General features: G+C 45.1%; 3 non-coding genes across 3 annotated transcripts; 2 read left to right on the plus strand and 1 right to left on the minus strand.

The window, feature by feature from the left end:
- Positions 1-345: 345 nt before the first annotated feature.
- On the plus strand, positions 346-418 carry trnav-uac (transfer RNA valine (anticodon UAC)). The gene has a single exon. It is a non-coding gene; the product is annotated as a tRNA-Val (tRNA).
- A 982-nt stretch (positions 419-1400) lies between these two features.
- trnaw-cca (transfer RNA tryptophan (anticodon CCA)) lies at positions 1401-1472 on the plus strand. The gene has a single exon. It is a non-coding gene; the product is annotated as a tRNA-Trp (tRNA).
- A 1156-nt stretch (positions 1473-2628) lies between these two features.
- On the minus strand, positions 2629-2700 carry trnaw-cca (transfer RNA tryptophan (anticodon CCA)). The gene has a single exon. It is a non-coding gene; the product is annotated as a tRNA-Trp (tRNA).
- Between the last annotated feature and the right edge of the window lie 15130 nt (positions 2701-17830).

Below are 17830 nucleotides of genomic sequence, written 5' to 3' on the forward strand. Positions count from 1 at the left end.
TGTAATCACCGTGAATACCAATACTTTCTGTGATAGACCGAGATTACAGACTATCTGGCTTCTCCTGCACTTTGCCGGGCACGTGTTTGGGGTTTAATTTTGTAAACTGGGTGAGTTCGCTGATCGCGGGGAGACGGTAGGAGCCTCTGTGGCCCCACTGTGAGAATGTGGAAATGAACACGGTGGCTGGGTGATCCGTGACATTTCTGTAAAGGGCAGCGGAGGAGAAGGATTGAGAACTTTCAGTGTGGGACAGAAGTTGTTTCAGGAGAGCCAACACATTCCCGATCAGCACAGAGGGAGCTCACTGGTCAGCTCCTCGCTGTGGGGCCTGTTGTACAAGAGGTTTCTGTAGTGTAGTGGTTATCACGTTTGCTTTACACGCGAAAGGTCCCTGGTTCAATCCGAGGCAGAAATATTATGTTTAAACTTGCTGTGGATGAACAATCAGAGGCGAGTTTTGTCTCCCTGCAAATGCTGCCTGACCTGCTGAGATTTCCAGCATTTGCTGTTTTTATTTGCTATTTATTCTCCTGGCAAAAGGGCTCCCTTATTCATTAATTGCTCTTTATATCACCAATAAATAGATAACCTTGAGTGAGAGAAAACGTGATATCCGCTGCACTGCAGCCCATCAAAGGGCGAGAAACCACTGAATATAAAGGATGAGCTGACAAATATCAGGGGCAGTGCAGTCTGGTCAATGTCAAACACTCCTTTCTTATTCAGCAGTGGCATGAACGGGAGACAGACGCCACAAAGTTTAATTAAGGAAACAAATACAAGTAACACTTGCAAATCTTTTCAGTGTAAAATTATTTCACTTTATTTGAAATGCTACTGCGTTGAATCTGGAAATACACACGGTGGGATTTTATCTTCACTACTGATTGTATTTTGTGTGCACGGTAGGAATAATCGGTGCTGATAAATTTGATAAAAGTTGCCCCAGATTCGTGCTGTCATCGGCAATGAACACTTTCAACCAGAAAGCTAAAATACAGTGCGTAAAATGGGTTAACATGCATAAGAACATAAGATCATGAGAAATAGGAGCAGGAGTGGGCCATACGGCCCCTCGAGCCAGCTCCACCATTTAATACAATCAAGGCTGATCTGATAATGGACTCAGGTCCACTTCCCTGCCGCTCCCCAAAGCACATGTCAAATGATTGAAGTATGGAGTGTCTCTGAGTTAGCATTTGTTTGATTTTGTAAAGAAGGTGAGGGGTTAATTAATGATGGTTTCCCGTGAAAGCAAGAGAAAAGTTTTCGAACAAACCATCCGGTGACTGTCAGCTGAGCGCTGCTTTTGATACCTGGTGGGAATGGGCGGGGATTTTAAAGCACCTTGTATTGCAGAACCTTCATATAGACGAACATCTCCAGCTCACTGTGTAGGCCACGTGGCGCAACGGTAGCGCGTCTGACTCCAGATCAGAAGGTTGCGTGTTCAAATCACGTCGTGGTCACTGTTCTTTTGGATATTGTTCTTCCAGAGTTTATATTTCATTTGCTGTTTGTCAATAACCAGACCCTTGCTCCAAGTCTGTATCACTGTTTCCCCAGTGTCAGGCAGAGATACGCCTGCTGCCCTCATTTATTTCATGTGACAGGACACAAAAGTTCAAAATCAACCTGCAGGTGGCCACAAACAGCGCTGAATAGTCAGGATGGCCGAGCGGTCGACGGTGCTGTGTTCAGGTCACTGTCTCCTCGACACGTGTGTTCAGCTTGAATTCCAATTCTAACAATAATTATCATTAAACGGAACACATTTGTTTGACACCACGGCCAACTCCTTCAAAGTGGGATTCAGCAGTTCAGCTGCTCGCTTAACATTTCCATCTGACCTGGTGCTGGAGTTTGTTGAAGAGAGTCAGTGCAGAAGATTCAACCTTTCACCTTATTCCTGAGCACCACCTTCTTACCTGAGGCCAGAAAGTCTCAAGCCGTGCATTCCTGATCCTAACCACTCGTTGCTAAATGGCCAGCTCCTGTTCCGATGTGTAAAGTCTGGGAAACACAAGATCAATTCCAACCACACTCACAGCCTTCCTAAATATAGCACCGTCATTCTATTCTCGTAAAACCAGCTCCTGAAGTATCGGCCAGCTGTGTAGGTTAAAGCTCTGGTTATGTTCCTCGCATTCTGTCAATTGCATTGTTTCAGTAGTGTAGTGGTTATCACATTCGTTTAACCCGTGAAAACTCCCCGCATCGCAACCGAGCGTAAACATTTTGAACATTGATCAATTGAAGATTAGAGAAAATGAAATATTTGACATTAATGGTTCAATATTAACAAAGTTGGTGTTTGTTTCTGCTTAATGATTAAAAATAATAAACACCAGAAGTGGGATTTGGACCCTTGTCTTCAAGATAGATTTTGAACTGAACACAGCACCTTCGACCGCTCGGCCATCCTGACTGCTCACTGCTGTGTGTGGCCACCTGCAGATTTGATTTTGAAATTTTGTGTCCTGTCACATGAAATAATTGAGGGCGGCAGGCGAATCTCTGCCTGACACCGGGGAAACAGTGAGACAGACCTTGGAGCAAGGGTCTGGTTATTGACAAACAGCAAATGAAATATAAATTCTGGAAGAACAATATCCAAAAGAACAGTGACCACGACGTGATTTGAACACGCAACCTTCTGATCTGGAGTCAGACGCGCTACCGTTGCGCCACGTGGCCTACACAGTGAGCTGGAGATGTTCGTCTATATGAAGGTTCTGCAATACAAGGTGCTTTAAAATTACCGCCCATTCCCACCAGGTATCGCAAGCAGCGCTCACCTGACAGTCACCGTATGGTTTTTTCCTTAACCTTTTGTCTTCCTTTCACGGGAAAGCATCATGAATTAACCCCTCACCTTCTTTTGCACAATCAAACAAATGCTAACTCAGGGACACTCCATACTTCAATCATTTGTCCTGTGTTTTGTGCATTGTATTGAATGACTCGACAGACTTGTGACTGTAAACTCACTCTACTGCAAACCTGGTTCAACTTTACTTATTCCCAAAGTGCCCACGTGACATAGTACTCGCTCTTAGAAACCAAGGCCCGCGCACACGCGCGTACAGCCCGATGACCTCCGACAGTGGCGCCCCCTGGTGTCTAGTGACCCCAAGCATCAATACATGACACTTTGCATGTGACTGTTAAACCATATCCCATTTTACTCACTGTATTTTAATGGGCGGGGAATTTAAAGTCCTTTGTATTGCAGAACCTTCATAAAGACGAACATCCCTTAACTACTGTGCAAACCTCGTGGTTCAACGGTAGTGCGTTTGATTCTCGATCAAAGGGCTGCTTGTTGAAATCATGTCAGGGTCAGTGTTCTTCTAGAATTGTTGTTTCACAATAATCAGACCCTTGCTGCAATGTCTATCTCACTGTTTAGTAGTGGTAAGGTTGGGGACAGCATCAAACAAGAAATAAGGGATGTGTGCAGTGGTGGTACAGCAGTTATCATGGGTGACTTTAATCTACATATTGATTGGGTTAACCACATGGTAGTAATGTGGTGGAGGAGGATTTCCTGCAGTGTATTTGGGATGGGTTTCTCGACCAATATGTTGAGGAACCAATAAGAGAGCTGGCCATCCTATACTGGGTGATGTGTAATGAGAAGGGACTAATTAGCAATCTTGTTGTGCGGGGCCCCTGAGGGAAATGTAACATAATATGGTAGAATTCTTCATTAAGATGGAGAGTGTCACTGTTAATTCAGAAACTAGGGTCGTGAACTTAAGGAAAGGAAACTTTGACGGTCTGAGGTGTGAATTGGCAATTCTAGAATAGACTGGCCAATATACTAAAAGAGATGACAGTGGATAGGCAATGGTAAACATTTAAAGATCACACGGGTGAACTTCAGCAATTGTACATCCCTGTCTGGAGTAAAAATATAACGGAGAACTTTGCTCAACCGTGGCTAACAAGGGAAATTAAGGATAGTGTTAAAACCAAGGAAGAGGCACATAAATTGGCCAGAAAAAGCAGCAAACCTGAGGACTGGGAGTAATTTAGAATTCAAAAGAGGAGGACTAAGGGTTTCATTCGGAGGGTAATCTTGCTTGGAACGTAAAAGCTTCTGTAAATATGTGAAGAGAAAAAGATTAGTGAAGACAAACGTAGGTCCCTTGCAGTCGGATTCAGGTGAATTTATAATGGGGAACAAAGCAATGGCAGACCAATAGAACAAATAATTCGGTTCTGTCTTCACGAAAGAAGACACGAATAATGTTCCGAATGCACTTGGGGACCGAGGGTCGAGTGAGAAGGAGGAACTGAAGGATATCCTTATTAGGCGGGAAATTGTGTTCGGCAAATTGATGGGATTGAAGGCTGATAAATCACTAGGGCCTGATAGTCTGCGTCCCAGAGTACTTAAGGAAGTGGCCCGAGAAATAGTGGATGCATTGGTGGTCATTTTCCAGTAATCTATCGAGTCGGGATCAGTTCCTATGGACTGGAGGGTAGCTAATGTAACACCACTTTTTAAAAAAGGAGGGAGAGAGAAAACGGGTAATTATAGACCAGTTAGCCTGACATCAGCAGTGGGGAAAATGTTGGAATCAATTATTAAAGATGAAACAGCAGGGCATTTGGAAAGCAGTGACAGGATCAGTCCAAGTCAGCATGGATTTATGAAAGGGAAATCATGCTTGACAAATCTTCTGGAATTTTTGAGGATGTAACTAGCAGAGTGGACAAGGGAGAACCAGTGGATATGGTGTATTTGGACTTTCAGAATGCTTTTGACAAGGTCCCACACAAGAGATTGGTGTGCAAAGTCAAAGCACATGGTATTGGGGGTAATGTACTGACGTGAATAGAAAACTGGTTGGCAGACAGGAAGCAGAGAGTCGGGATAAACAGGTCCTTTTCAGAATGGCAGGCAGTGACTCGTGGAGTGCCGCAGCGCTCAGTGCTGGGACCCCAGCTCATTACAATATAAATCAATGATTTGGATGAAGGACTTGAGTGTAATATCTCCAAGTTTGCAGATGCCACTAAACTGGGTGGCGGTGTGAGCTGTGAGGAGGAAGCTAAGAGGCTGTAGGGTGACTTGGACAGGTTAGGTGAGTAGGCAAATGCATGGCAGATGCAGAATAATGTGGATAAATGTGATGTTATCCATTTTGGGGGCAAAAACACTGGGGCAGAATATTATCTGAATCACGGCAGATTAGGAAAAGGGGAGGTGCAACGAGACCTGCGTGTCATGGGTCATCAGTCATTGAAGGTTGGCATACAGGTGCAACAGGCAGTGAAGAAGGCAAATGGTATGTTGGCCTTCATAGCTCGGGTCTTTGAGTATAGGAGCAGTGAGTTCTTACTGCAGTTGTACAGGGTCTTAGTGAGGCCTCACCTGGAATATTGGGTTCCGTTTTGTTCTTCTAATCTGAGGAAGGACGTTATTGCTGTTGAGGGAGTGCAGGGAAGGTTCACCAGACTGATTCCCGGGATGGCCTGGACTGTCATATGAGGAGAAACTGGATCAACTGGGCCTTTATTCACTGGAGTTTAGAACGATGAGAGGGTATCTCATGGAAACGTATAAGATTCTGACGGGACTGGACAGGTTAGATGCGTGTAGATTGTTCCCGATGTTGGGGAAGTCCGGAACTAGGGGACATAGTCATAGGATAAGCGGTAGGCCAATTAAGAAGGAGATGAGGAGAAACCTCTTCACTCAGAGAGTTGTTAACCTGTGGAATTCCCTGCAGAGGTGTATGGGGAACTTTGGCTGATATTTGGCCGGATCCCAGCACACAAATATCAGCATTTGATGTTTTGCAAAATGTCTTGGTTCCTGCAACAAGGTGGCCGCACATGCGCCATGAACCGTCCAGGATGGCGGCCAGTGACCCCGCTGACCCGGGCCTGTCACCACGGGGCCATCCCAGGGCCTGTGGCCTGTGATTGGGGCCTGGGACCTAAAGCACTTGTTTATGAGGCTCACCAGCCCACTTACATCTCCAATTCCTGCCCCGCACCGACAACCGACCGTCTCCTGTCCAATAGCATCTGGGCTCCACCAATGTAACAAACAGGGTGGATAAAGGGGAACCAGTGGATGTGGTGTATTTGGACTTCCAGAAGGCATTGACAAAGTGCCACATAAAAGGTTACCACACAAGATAAAAAAAAAACATTGGTTTGGGGGTAATATATTAGCATGGATAGAGGATTGGCTAACTAACAGAAAACAGAGAGTCGGGATAAATGGTTCATTCTCGGGTTGGAAATCAGTAGCTAGTGGAGTGCCACAGGGATCAGTGCTGGGACCCCAACTATTTACAATCTACATTAACGTCTTGGAAGAAAGGACCGAGTGTAATTTCGCCAAATTGTTGGGGTAGAAACTATGTTAAAGAATATGACTCAGACACCCATCTGCTCAAGTGGTAAACACACAAGTTTATTATATGTATACAGAGACTCGGCCGAGTTGGAGATCAGTCTAAAAGCTCCGCAGCCTCTTGCCCCCGAACTCGCCCGGCCGTTCCATATTTAATCTCACAACCCACAAGCACGTGCGTCATTGTGGTTACAATGGAAGAAGAAAAACCTTTCTCAATAAAGTACATGGGACCCTGAGTTCAGCGTTTAGGGCATTCGGTTCCTCCTTATCAGAGAAAAAACATGCATACATCTGTTTGCACTACAACCATACTTTGTCCAACTTCTTCTTTCCCCATGACTCAGAATCAGCAGACTTTATTTGACCATTTTAACATCGCCAGAATGCATAAAACGGGGTTTCTAAAAATTCCCACTACACTGATGATACAAAGATGGGAGGAGAAGCAATGTGTGAGGAGGTCACAAAAAATCTGCAAAAGGACATAGGAAGGCTAAGTGAGTGGGCATAAATTTGGCAGATGGAGTAAAATGTGGGAAAGTATTAGGTCATGCACTTTGGCAGAACAAAAAATCAAAGAGCAAGTTATTACTTAAATGGAGAAAAATTGCAAAGTGCTACAGTACAGTGGGACCTGGGGGTACTTGTGCACGAAACAAAAGTTTAGTATGTAGGTACAGCAAGTGAACAGGAAATCCAATGGAATCTTGGCCTCTATTGCAAAGGGGATGGAGTATAAAAGCAGGGAAGTCATTCCACAGTCATACAGGGTATTAGTGTGGCCACACTTAGACTACTGCGTGCAGTTTTGGTTTCCACATTTATGAAAGGATATACTGGCTTGGGAGGCAGTTCAGAGAAGGTTCCTAAGTTGATTCCGGTGATGAGGTGTTGAATTATGAGGAACGTTTGAGGAGCTTGGGCCTCTACTCATTGGAATTCAGAAGAATGAGAGGTGATCTTATCGAAACGTATAAGGTTTTGAAGCAGCTTGACATGGTCGATGCAGAGAGGATGTTTCCACTGATAGGGGAGACAAGAACTAGGGAGCATAATCTCAGAATAAGGGACCTCCCATTTAAAACTGAGATGAGGAAAACTTTCTTCTCCCAGAGCATTGTAAATCTGTGGAATTCACTGCCTCAGAGAGCTGTGGAAGCTAGATCATTGAATAACTTTAAGAGATTAACAGTTTCTTAACCGATAAAGGATTAAAGGGTTATGGGGAGTGGGCAGGGAGGTGGTCCCGAGTCATATTAAGCCATGATCCTATTAAATGGCGGAGCAGGCTCGATGGGCCGTGTGGCCTACTCGAGCTCCTATTTCTTATGTTCTTATCTTACCCTCCCCTTCAGTGCTGACTCTGGCTGGATTCAGTTCCGCTCACTGGTTCCCCTCTCTTCCCCTGAAGGTGCTGACTCTGTCTGGGTTCAGTTGTACACTCACTGATTCCCTTCCCCTGAAGGTGCTGACTCTGTCTGGGTTCAGTTCTACACTCACTGGTTCCCCTCCCCTGAAGGAGGGAGATATACACCGTATCTAACCAGACTTGTACCTGCCCTTGGAATGTCTGGCGGACAGTGTTGAGGAAGATTTACTCGGTACCGAAGCAAGGCAAGAAAATCCTTCCTTAGATAAGGAGACCAAAACTGTGCACAGTACTCCAAGTGTGGTCTCACCAAGGTCCTGTACAATTGTAGAGTGAGATTTGAGAGGATTACCCTTTATCTAAATTAAGCTGTACCCGGCCCGAGGAGTGTTTATTTGGAAAGTTTAGAAGGAGCTTTACTTCGTATCTCACCAATGCACTACGTACCCTGGGAGTGTTTGATGCGACTGGGTAGAGGGAGCTTAACTCTATCGAACGCGTGCTGTACCTGCCCTGGCTGTGTTTGATGGTACAATGTAGTTGGAGCTTTACTTTGTATCTGAGTCAGGATAAATGGGGTCATTTTTCCATTGGCAAACTAGCACCAGCATTGTCATGGGCGTAGGTGCTTAGTCCTCAATCTATATTAATGACTTGGATGAAGGGACCGAGTGCAATCTCGAAAATTTTGCTGATAATACAAAGATGGGTGGGAGAGAAACTTGTGAAGAGGACACAAAAATCTGTAAAGGGATACAGACATGCTAAGTGAGTGGGCAAAAATTTCGGCAGATGGAGTATAATGTGGGAAAATGTGAGGTTATCCACTGGGACAGAAAAAATAAAAAACAAATTATAATTTAAATGGATAAAAATTGCAAAGTGCTGCAATACAGTCGCAACTTGGGGTCCTTGTGCATGAAACACAAAAGGTTAGTATGCAGGTACAGCAAGTAATCAGTAAAAGCAAATGGAATCTTGGCCTTTATTGCAAGGTGGATAAAGTGTAAAAGCAGGTAAGTCCTGCTACAACTGTACAGAATATTGGTGAGGGCACGCCTAGCGTACTGCATACAGTTTTGGTCTCTGTATTTAAGGAAGAATGTACTTGCTTTGGAAGCTGTTCAGAGAAGGTTCACTAGGTTGATTCCACAGATGAGGGGGTTGATTTATGAAGATAGGTTGAGTAGGTTGGGTCTATACCCATTGGAGTTCAGAACAATGAAAGGTGATCTTATCAAAACATATAAGATACTGAAGGGGCTCGACAAGGTGAATGCAGAGAGGATATTTGCAACTATAGGGAAAACTAAAACTAGGGGTCATAGTCTCAGAATAAGAGGCCGCCCATGCAAAACTGAGATTAGATGGAATTTCTTCTTTAATGGTTGTAAATCTATGGAATGTCTGCCCCAGAGAGCTGTGGAGGCTGGGCCATTGAATATATTAAAGGAGGAGATCGACAGATTTTTGAGCAATAAGGGAATAAAGTGTCATGGGGAGCGGGCAGGGAAGTGGAGCTGAGCCCAAGATCAGATCATCCATGATCTTATTAAATGGTGGAACAGGCTCGAGGGGCCAAGTGCCTACTCCTGCTCCTATATCTTATATTATGATCTACCCTGTGTTGTACCTGCCCTGGGATTGTTTGTTGGGATAGTGTAGAAAGAGCTTTACTCTGTATCTAACACGTGCTACCTGCCCGAAGATTATTTGTTGGGACAATGCAGAGGGAGAGATTACTCTGTATTTATCCCGTGCTGTACTTACCCTGGGAGTGTTTGATGGGACTGTATAGATGGAGCATTATTCTGTATCTAACCAATGCTGTATCTACCCTGCAATGCTTTGGATAGTGTCGAGGGAGAAATACTCCATACCTAACCAGTATTGTACATGCCCTTGGAATGCCTGGTGGACAGTGTTAAGGGAGCTTTATGCTGTATGTAATGCATGCGGTACCTGCCCTGGCAATGTCCGATGGAACAGTATAGAGGGAGATTTACTCAATATTTAAACCATGTTGTACCTGTTCTGGGATTGTTTGATGCGGCAGAGTAGAGGGAGCTTTACTCTGTATCTATCCCGTGCTGTAGTTGCCTTGGGAGTGTTTGATGCGACAATGTAGAGGGAGATTTATTCTGTATCTGCCCTGGGAGTGTTTTATGTGTCAGTGCAGAGGGAACTTTATTCTGTATCTTACCAATGCAGTATCTACTCTAGAATGCTTGAGACAGTGTAGAGGGAGATATACTCCATATCTAGCCTGTGTTGTAGCTGCCCATGGAATGTCTGGTGGGACAATGTTGAGGGAGCTTTGCTCTATATCTAAGCAAGGCAAGTATCCTTCGTTAGATAAGGCGACCAAAGATGTGCACAGTACTCCAGGTGTGGTCTCACCAAGGTCCTGTACAATTATTTAGTGAGGTTTGAGAGGGTTACCCTTTCACTAAATTATGCTGTACTTGCCCTTGGAGTGTTTATTTGGAAAGTGTGGAGGAAGCTTTACTCTGCATCTAACCAAAGCACGACCTGCTCTGGGAGTGCTTGATGGGGCAGTGTAGAGGGAGCTTTACTGTATATCTAACGCATGCTGTTCCTGCCCTGGGAGAGTTTTATGGGACAATGTAGAGGAACTTTACTCTGTATCTAACCTGTGCAGTTCATGCCATGGGAATGTCCAGTGGGAAAATGTGCATCTAATCTGTGCTGTACCTGCCCTTTGAGTGTTTGATGGGACAGTGTTGTGGGAGAAATTACTCTGTATTTAACCTGTGCTGGAGCTGCCCTGTGAATTTTGTTGGGGACTGTTCAGAGGAAGATTTATGCTGGACCTAACCTGTACTGTACCTGCCCTGGGAGAGTTTGACGGGACAGTCTAGAGGGAGCTTTACTCTGTATCTGACCCGTGCTTTACCTACCCTGTGACTGTTTGATGGGGCGGTGTAGAGGGAGCTTTACTCTGTATCTAACCTGTGTTGTATCTGGCCTGGGAGTGTTTGATGCGACAGTGTAGATGGAGCTTTACTCTGTAACTAACCCATGTGCAATTGCCCCGGGAGTGCTTGGGATATTGTAGACTGAGATTTACTCTGTATCAAACATGGTAGTGTTTGGGACAGGATGGAGTGAGATTTACTCTGTCTCTAACGCGTACAGTACCGGTAGTCTGGACAGCAATAGTAGGGAAAATGCTAAAATCTATTATTTAGCAAGTAGTAACAGGGCACTTCAGATCGAATAACAGGATTGGACAGAATTAACACGGATTTATGAAAGGTAAATTGTTCTTGACAAATCTGTTAGTGTTTTTTCAGGTAACTAGCAGGATAGATAAGGGGGAACCAAAGGATGTGGTGTATTTATATATACAGAAGGAATTCGATGAGGTGCCACTCAAGAGATTATTGAATACATTTTGGGCTCATGGGATTGGGCGTTATATACTAGCAAGAATTAAGGATTGGTTAACGGACAGAAAACAGAGATTAGGAATAAGCACGCCATTTTCGGGTTGGCAGGCACTTACTGGTGGGGTCGTAGCATCCCTTGGGAGCACGAGATATATAAGCAAGCCTCCATGCTGTACCATCACTCTGGAGTTTGAATAAAGGAGCTACGGTCACAATTGCTCATAAGGGTGTGAAAAAAACAAGCCTAAAGGCTTTGTGTCTGAATGCAAGGAGTATCCGCAATAAGTTGGATGAATTAAATGTGCAAATAGATGTTAACAAATATGATGTGATTGGGATTACGGAGACGTGGCTCCAGGATGATCAGGGCTGGGCACTCAACATCCAGGGGTAATCAATATTCAGGAAAGATAGAATAAAAGTAAAAGGAGGTGGGGTAGCATTGCTGGTTAAGGAGGAAATTAAGGCAGTAGTTCGGAAGGACATTAGCTTGGATGATGTGGAATCTATATGGGTAGAGCTGCAGAATACCAAAGGGCAAAAAACGTTAGTGGGAGTTGTGTACAGACCTGCATACAGTAGTAGTGATGTTGGGGAGGGCATCAAACATGAAATTCGGGGTGCGTGCATTAAAGGTGCAGCAGTTATAATGGGTGACATTAATATGCACATAGATTGGGTTAACCAAACTGGCAGCAATACGGTGGAGGAGGATTTCCTGGAGTGCATAAGGGATGTTTTTTTAGACCAATATGTCGAGGAACCAACCAGGGGGGAGGCCATCTTAGACTGGGTGTTGTGTAATGAGAGAGGTTTAATTAGCAATCGCGTTGTGCGAGGCCCCTTGGGGAAGAGTGAGCATAATATGGTGGAATTCTGCATGAGGATGGAGAATGAAACAGTTAATTCAGAGACCATGGTCCAGAACTGAAAGAAGGGTAACTTTGAAGGTATGAGGTGTGAATTGGCTAGGATAGATTGGCGAATGATGCTGAAGGGGTTGACTGTGGATGGGCAATGGCAGGCATTTAGAGACCGCATGGATGAACTACAACAATTGTACATTCCTGTCTGGCGTAAAAATAAAAAAGGGAAGGTGGCTCAACCGTGGCTATCAAGGGAAATCAGGGATAGTATTAAAACCAAGGAAGTGGCATACAAATTGGCCAGAAATAGCAGCGAACCCGGGGACTGGGAGAAATTTAGAACTCAGCAGAGAGGACAAAGGGTTTGATTAGGGCAGGGAAAATGAAGTATGAGAAGAAGCTTGCAGGGAACATTAAGAAGGATTGCAAAAGTTTCTATAGATATGTAAAGAGAAAAAGGTCAGTAAAGACAAACATAGGTTCCCTGCAGTCAGAATCAGGGGAAGTTATAACGGGGAACAAAGAAATGGCGGACAATTTGAACAAGTACTTTGGTTCGGTATTCACTGAGTAGGACACAAACAACCTTCCGGATATAAAAAGGGTCGGAGGGTCTAGTAAGGAGGAAGAACTGAGGCAAATCCTTATTAGTCGGGAAATTGTGTTGGGGAAATTGATGGGAATGAAGGCCGATAAATCCCCAGGGCCTGATGCGACTGCATCCCAGAGTACTTAAGGAGGTGGCCTTGGAAATAGTGGATGCAGTGACAGTCATTTTCCAACATCCCATTGAAACTGGATCAGGTCCTTTGGAGTGGAGGGTAGCCAATGTAACCCCACTTTTTAAAAAAGGAGGGAGAGAGAAAACAGGGAATTATAGACAGGTCAGCATGACATCGGTAGTGGGTAAAATGATGGAATCAATTATGAAGGATGTCATAGCAGTGCATTTGGAAAGAGGTGATATGATAGGTCCAAATCAGCATGGATTTGTGAAAGGGAAATCATGCTTGACAAATCTTCTGGAATTGTTTGAGGGTGTTTCCAGTAAAGTGGACAAGGGAGAACCAGTTGATGAATATTAGGACTTTCAGAAGGCTTTCGACAAGGTCCCACACAAGAGATTAATGTGCAAAGTTAAAGCACATGGGATTGGTGGTAGTGTGCTGACATGGATTGAGAACTGGTTGTCAGACAGGAAGCAAAGAGTAGGAGTAAATGGGGACTTTTCAGAATGGCAGGCAGTGACTACTGGGGTGCCGCAAGGTTCTGTTCTGGGGCCCCAGCTGTTTACTCTGTACATTAATGATTTAGACGAGGGGATTAAATGTGGTATCTCCAATTTTGCGGATGACACTAAGTTGGGAGGCAGTGTGCGCTGCGAAGAGGATACTATGAGGCTGCAGAGCGACTTGGATAGTTTAGGTGACTGGGGAAATGCATGGCAGATGAAATATAATGTGGATAAATGTGAGGTTATCCACTTTGGTGGTAAAAACAGAGAGACAGACTATTATCTGAATGGTGACAGATTAGGAAAAGGGGAGGTGCACAGACCCTAGGTGTCATGGTACATCAGTCATTGAAGGTTGGCATGCAGGTTCACCAGGCGGGTAAGAAACCAAATGGCATGTTGGCCTTCATAGCGAGGGGATTTGAGTACAGGGGCAGGGAGGTGTTGCTGCAGTTGTACAGGGCCTTGGTGATGCCACACCTGGAGTATTGTGTACAGTTTTGGTCTCCTAACCTGAGGAAAGACATTCTTGCTATTGAGGGAGTGCAGCGAAGGTTCACCAGACTGATTCCCGGGATGGCGGGACTGACCTATGAAGAAAGATTGGATCAACTGGGCTTGTATTCACCGGAGTTCAGAAGAATGAGAGGGGACCTCATAGAAACGTTTAAAATTCTGACGGGGTTCGACAGGTTAGATGCAGGAAGAATGTTCCCAATGTTGGGGAACTCCAGAACCAGGGGACACAGTCTAAGGATAAGAGGTAAGCCATTTAGGACCGAGATGAGGAGGAATTTCTTCACCCAGAGTGTGGTGAACCTGTGGAATTCTCTACCACAGAAAGTTGTTGAGGCCAATTCACTAAATATATTCAAAAAGTAGTTAGATGAAGTCCTTACTACTAGGGGAATCAAGGGGTATGGTGAGAAAGCAGGAATGGGGTACTGAAGTTGCATGTTCAGCCATGAACTCATTGAATGGCGGTGCAGGCTAGAAGGGCCGAATGGCCTACTCCTGCACCTATTTTCTATGTTTCTATGTTTCTATGTTTCTAAAATGGTGGAACTACGCGGGGAAGTGTTCCATTGGTTAATACAGGTTACAGCAATTTCATTGGCTGGTACAGTGCAATTAATTTTATTGGATAGAGTAAATTCGACTGATTCCATTGGTACATTCAGTTCTGACGACTGTTGCTGAGGAAAAGCCTTTGCAGGTTATGTGTTAATTTTCTGCGAAAGTCTTCCCAGGCTTATTCTCAGGCTAATGTTCTTGGCAGACATATGGCTACCATTTACTTAATAGAAGCATTGTCCCTGTTATCTTCTGAGGCTGGAACATCGTGGCCTCCTCACATTATATCTGAGAGCTGTCTACATAAATCTTGTGCGTGTTCTTATCTCCTAAGCGAATTTCTCTGACTCAGTGTTTCTGCCGAACACAGCTATTTTACCATGAACGCAATTTAAATCTTACTCTCAGTCTTCCTTACTTTATTTTAATTACACCGAATTACTTTACCTCTAATTAAAGTTTTTCGCTCTAACCCTCATATACATCCACATCTACCCAGTCTTGAGCCTGGGAGCCTCTGTCTCCACGCACTGGTTTGGCAGACCTCATCTTCAACCTCAATACAAGCTTTTTCTGTTATGTTTTTAAGTTTCCACGCTGACGACGCAATACAGGATTTTGATAGTAATGAGTCCTAACTAAGTGCATTACAAGTTGAAAAAACGATTTATAATTTATTATTTTCAACAGTTTGCAAGTGCTCTGTGTGATTCTACCTTCAGAGAAGCGACATGAGCGATAAACTAAGACAGATCTGAGCTCCTCGGTATTATTTCCCAGTGCGTTTGTTTCACAGTGATAATGTGTGACGTAACACCATAATGAATGGTGGCAGAGCCAGAGCCTTGCGTCAGCAGAAAATCCAAAGCAGTGTCTTTGTCTTTGCAGAAGCAAGCTTTTCAATTAATGTCCTTGGTTCATTTTATACTTGCAATGCCTAATCCCTCAAAATACTCACCAAAGCCTGTATTCTTACAGCTGGATGCAAGTTGTGATCTCCTTGTGAGGTGCAGTTTGTTCAGGTCATGTTCCTTAGCTGCCCCAGGGAGGGGGCAGTGTGAGATGTCCCTTTGCCGTGCAGTTTCTGAATCTGAGATGCCCCACGGAGGGGAAAGTGTGTGATGTCACTGTGGGATGCAGTGTTTTCAGTGTCTGACCTTGAGCTGCCCCAGAGAGCGTGCCGTGTGTGATGTCCCTGTGAGGTGCAGTAAGCCGTGAGTCTGACACTGGGCTGTCCCAGGGAGGGGGCAGTGTGTGATATCACTGTGGTGTGCAGTGTCTGAACGTGAGCTGGCCGGGAAGCGGGCGCTGTATGATGTCCCTCTATTGTGCAGTCTTTTCAGTGTCTGACCATGAGCTGCCCCAGGAGTGGGCAGTGCGTGATGTCCCTGTGGGGTGAGATAAAGCGATAGTCTGACCCTGAGCTGCACCAGGGAGGGGTTAATATGTGATGACACTCTGGGGTGCAGTGTCTACCCCTCAGCTGCCGCAGAGAGAGGCAGTGTGTGATGTACTTGTGGGGTGCAGTGCCTGAACCTGAACTGCCCCAAGGAGCGGGCAATGTGTGCTGACGCTGTGGGGTGCATATCCTCAGTGTCAGACCCTGCGCTGCCCTAGGGAGGGGGCAGTGTGAAATGTCCCTCAGGGATGCAGTAAGTGGTGAGTCTGACCCAGAGCTGCCCCACGGAGAGGCAGTGTGTGATGTCCCTATGGGTGCAGTATGTTCAGTGTCTGATCCAGAGCTGCCCCAGGGAGGGGGCAGTGTGAAATGTCCCTGTGGGATGCAGTAAGTGGTGAGTCTTACCCAGAGCTGCCCCAGGGAGGGTGCTGTGTGTGATGTCCCTGTACGGTGCAGTATGTTCAGTGCCTGACCCAGAGCTGACCCATGGATGGTGCAGTGTGTGATATCCCTGTGGGGAGCAGTATGCTCAGAATCTAACCTGAGCTCTCCTCACACATACTTTTCTCGGGGACAGTTACACGCTTCTCAGTTGGAATTAAATTGTCGGATATCCCCATCTGCTGGACGCAGGTGGCACTACTGAACAGATCGTGATGGCTCAGCCGTTTCACAGAGTAATCTGATTGCAACGACCGGCAAGAAGAATGAATCTTATTTCAGTTGTATTGGCGACATACTTGGTAGTTTACAGTATTGGAAGTAAGCACTTTAAAAAGCCCATCACTCTTACGTTATTTGAAAAATATACAGAATAGTATCCACAGCTCAGGTACAGTTCAGACCTGGATGTGATTAAAACTTGCACGAACAGTCGAAGTGATCAGGTCGACTCTCTTATGAACTGCTCGGTGTGTGTTTCAGCAGAAAGCTCCAGTAAGTACCTCCCTTTCCACATTGGGGGCAGGTGAACATAGAAATATAGAAACAGAGAAAATAGGTGCAGGAGTAGGCCAATCTGCACTTCGGGAGTGCACCGTCATTCAATAAGATCATGGCTGAACATTCCCTCAGTACACCTTTCCTGCTTTCTCTTCATACCCCTTGATACCCTTAGCTGTAAGCGCCATATCTAACTACCTCTTGAATATATCCAATGAAGTGGCATCAACAACTCTCTGCGGCAGGGAATTCCATAGGTTAAGAACTCTCTGAGTGAAGAAGCTTCTCCTCTTCTCAGTGCTAAATGGCAAACCTCATGTCCTAAGACACAGTCCCCTGGTTCTGGACTTCCCTAACATCGGGGACATTCTTCCCACATCTAACCTTTCCAGTTCCCTCAGAATCCTATCGGTTTCTATGAGATCCGCTCTCATCCTTCTAAACTCCAGTGAATCAAGGCGCAGTTGATCCAGTCTCTCCTCACATGACAGTCCAGCCATCGCTGGAATCAGTCTGGTGAACCTTCGCTGCACTCCCTCAATAGCAAGAACGTCCTTCCTCAGATTAGGAGACCAAACTGAACTCAATACTCCAGGTGAGGCATCACCAAGGCTCTGTGCAACTGTAAAAGACCTCCCTGTTCCTATCCACAAATCCCTGTCCTATAAAGGCCAACATGCAATTTGCATTCTTCACTGCCTGCTGTACCTGCCTGTCAACTTTCAATGACTGATGAAACATGATACCAAGGTCTCGTTGCATCTCTCCTTTTCTTAATCTGCCGAAATTCAGATAATATTCTGCCTTTCGTGTTTTTCCACCAATTGCACATTATACTGCATCTGCCATACATTTGTCCACTCATCTTACCTGCCCAAGTCACCCTGCAGCCCTTTAACGTCCTCCTCATAGCTCACACCGCCACCCAGTTTAGTGTCATCAGCAAACTTGGAGATAATACACTCAATTCCTTCATCTAAACCGTTAATGTATATTATAAAGAGCTGGGGTCACAGCACTGAGCCCTGCGGCACTCCACTAGTCATTGCCTGCCATTCTGAAAAGGACCCGTTTATCCCGACTCTCTGCTTCCTGTCTGCCAAACAGTTCTCTATCCACGTCAGTAAACTACACCCAATACATAGAAA

Source organism: Pristiophorus japonicus, unplaced genomic scaffold, assembly GCF_044704955.1.
Source record: "Pristiophorus japonicus isolate sPriJap1 unplaced genomic scaffold, sPriJap1.hap1 HAP1_SCAFFOLD_109, whole genome shotgun sequence".
NCBI classification, from domain to species: Eukaryota; Metazoa; Chordata; class Chondrichthyes; family Pristiophoridae; genus Pristiophorus; species Pristiophorus japonicus.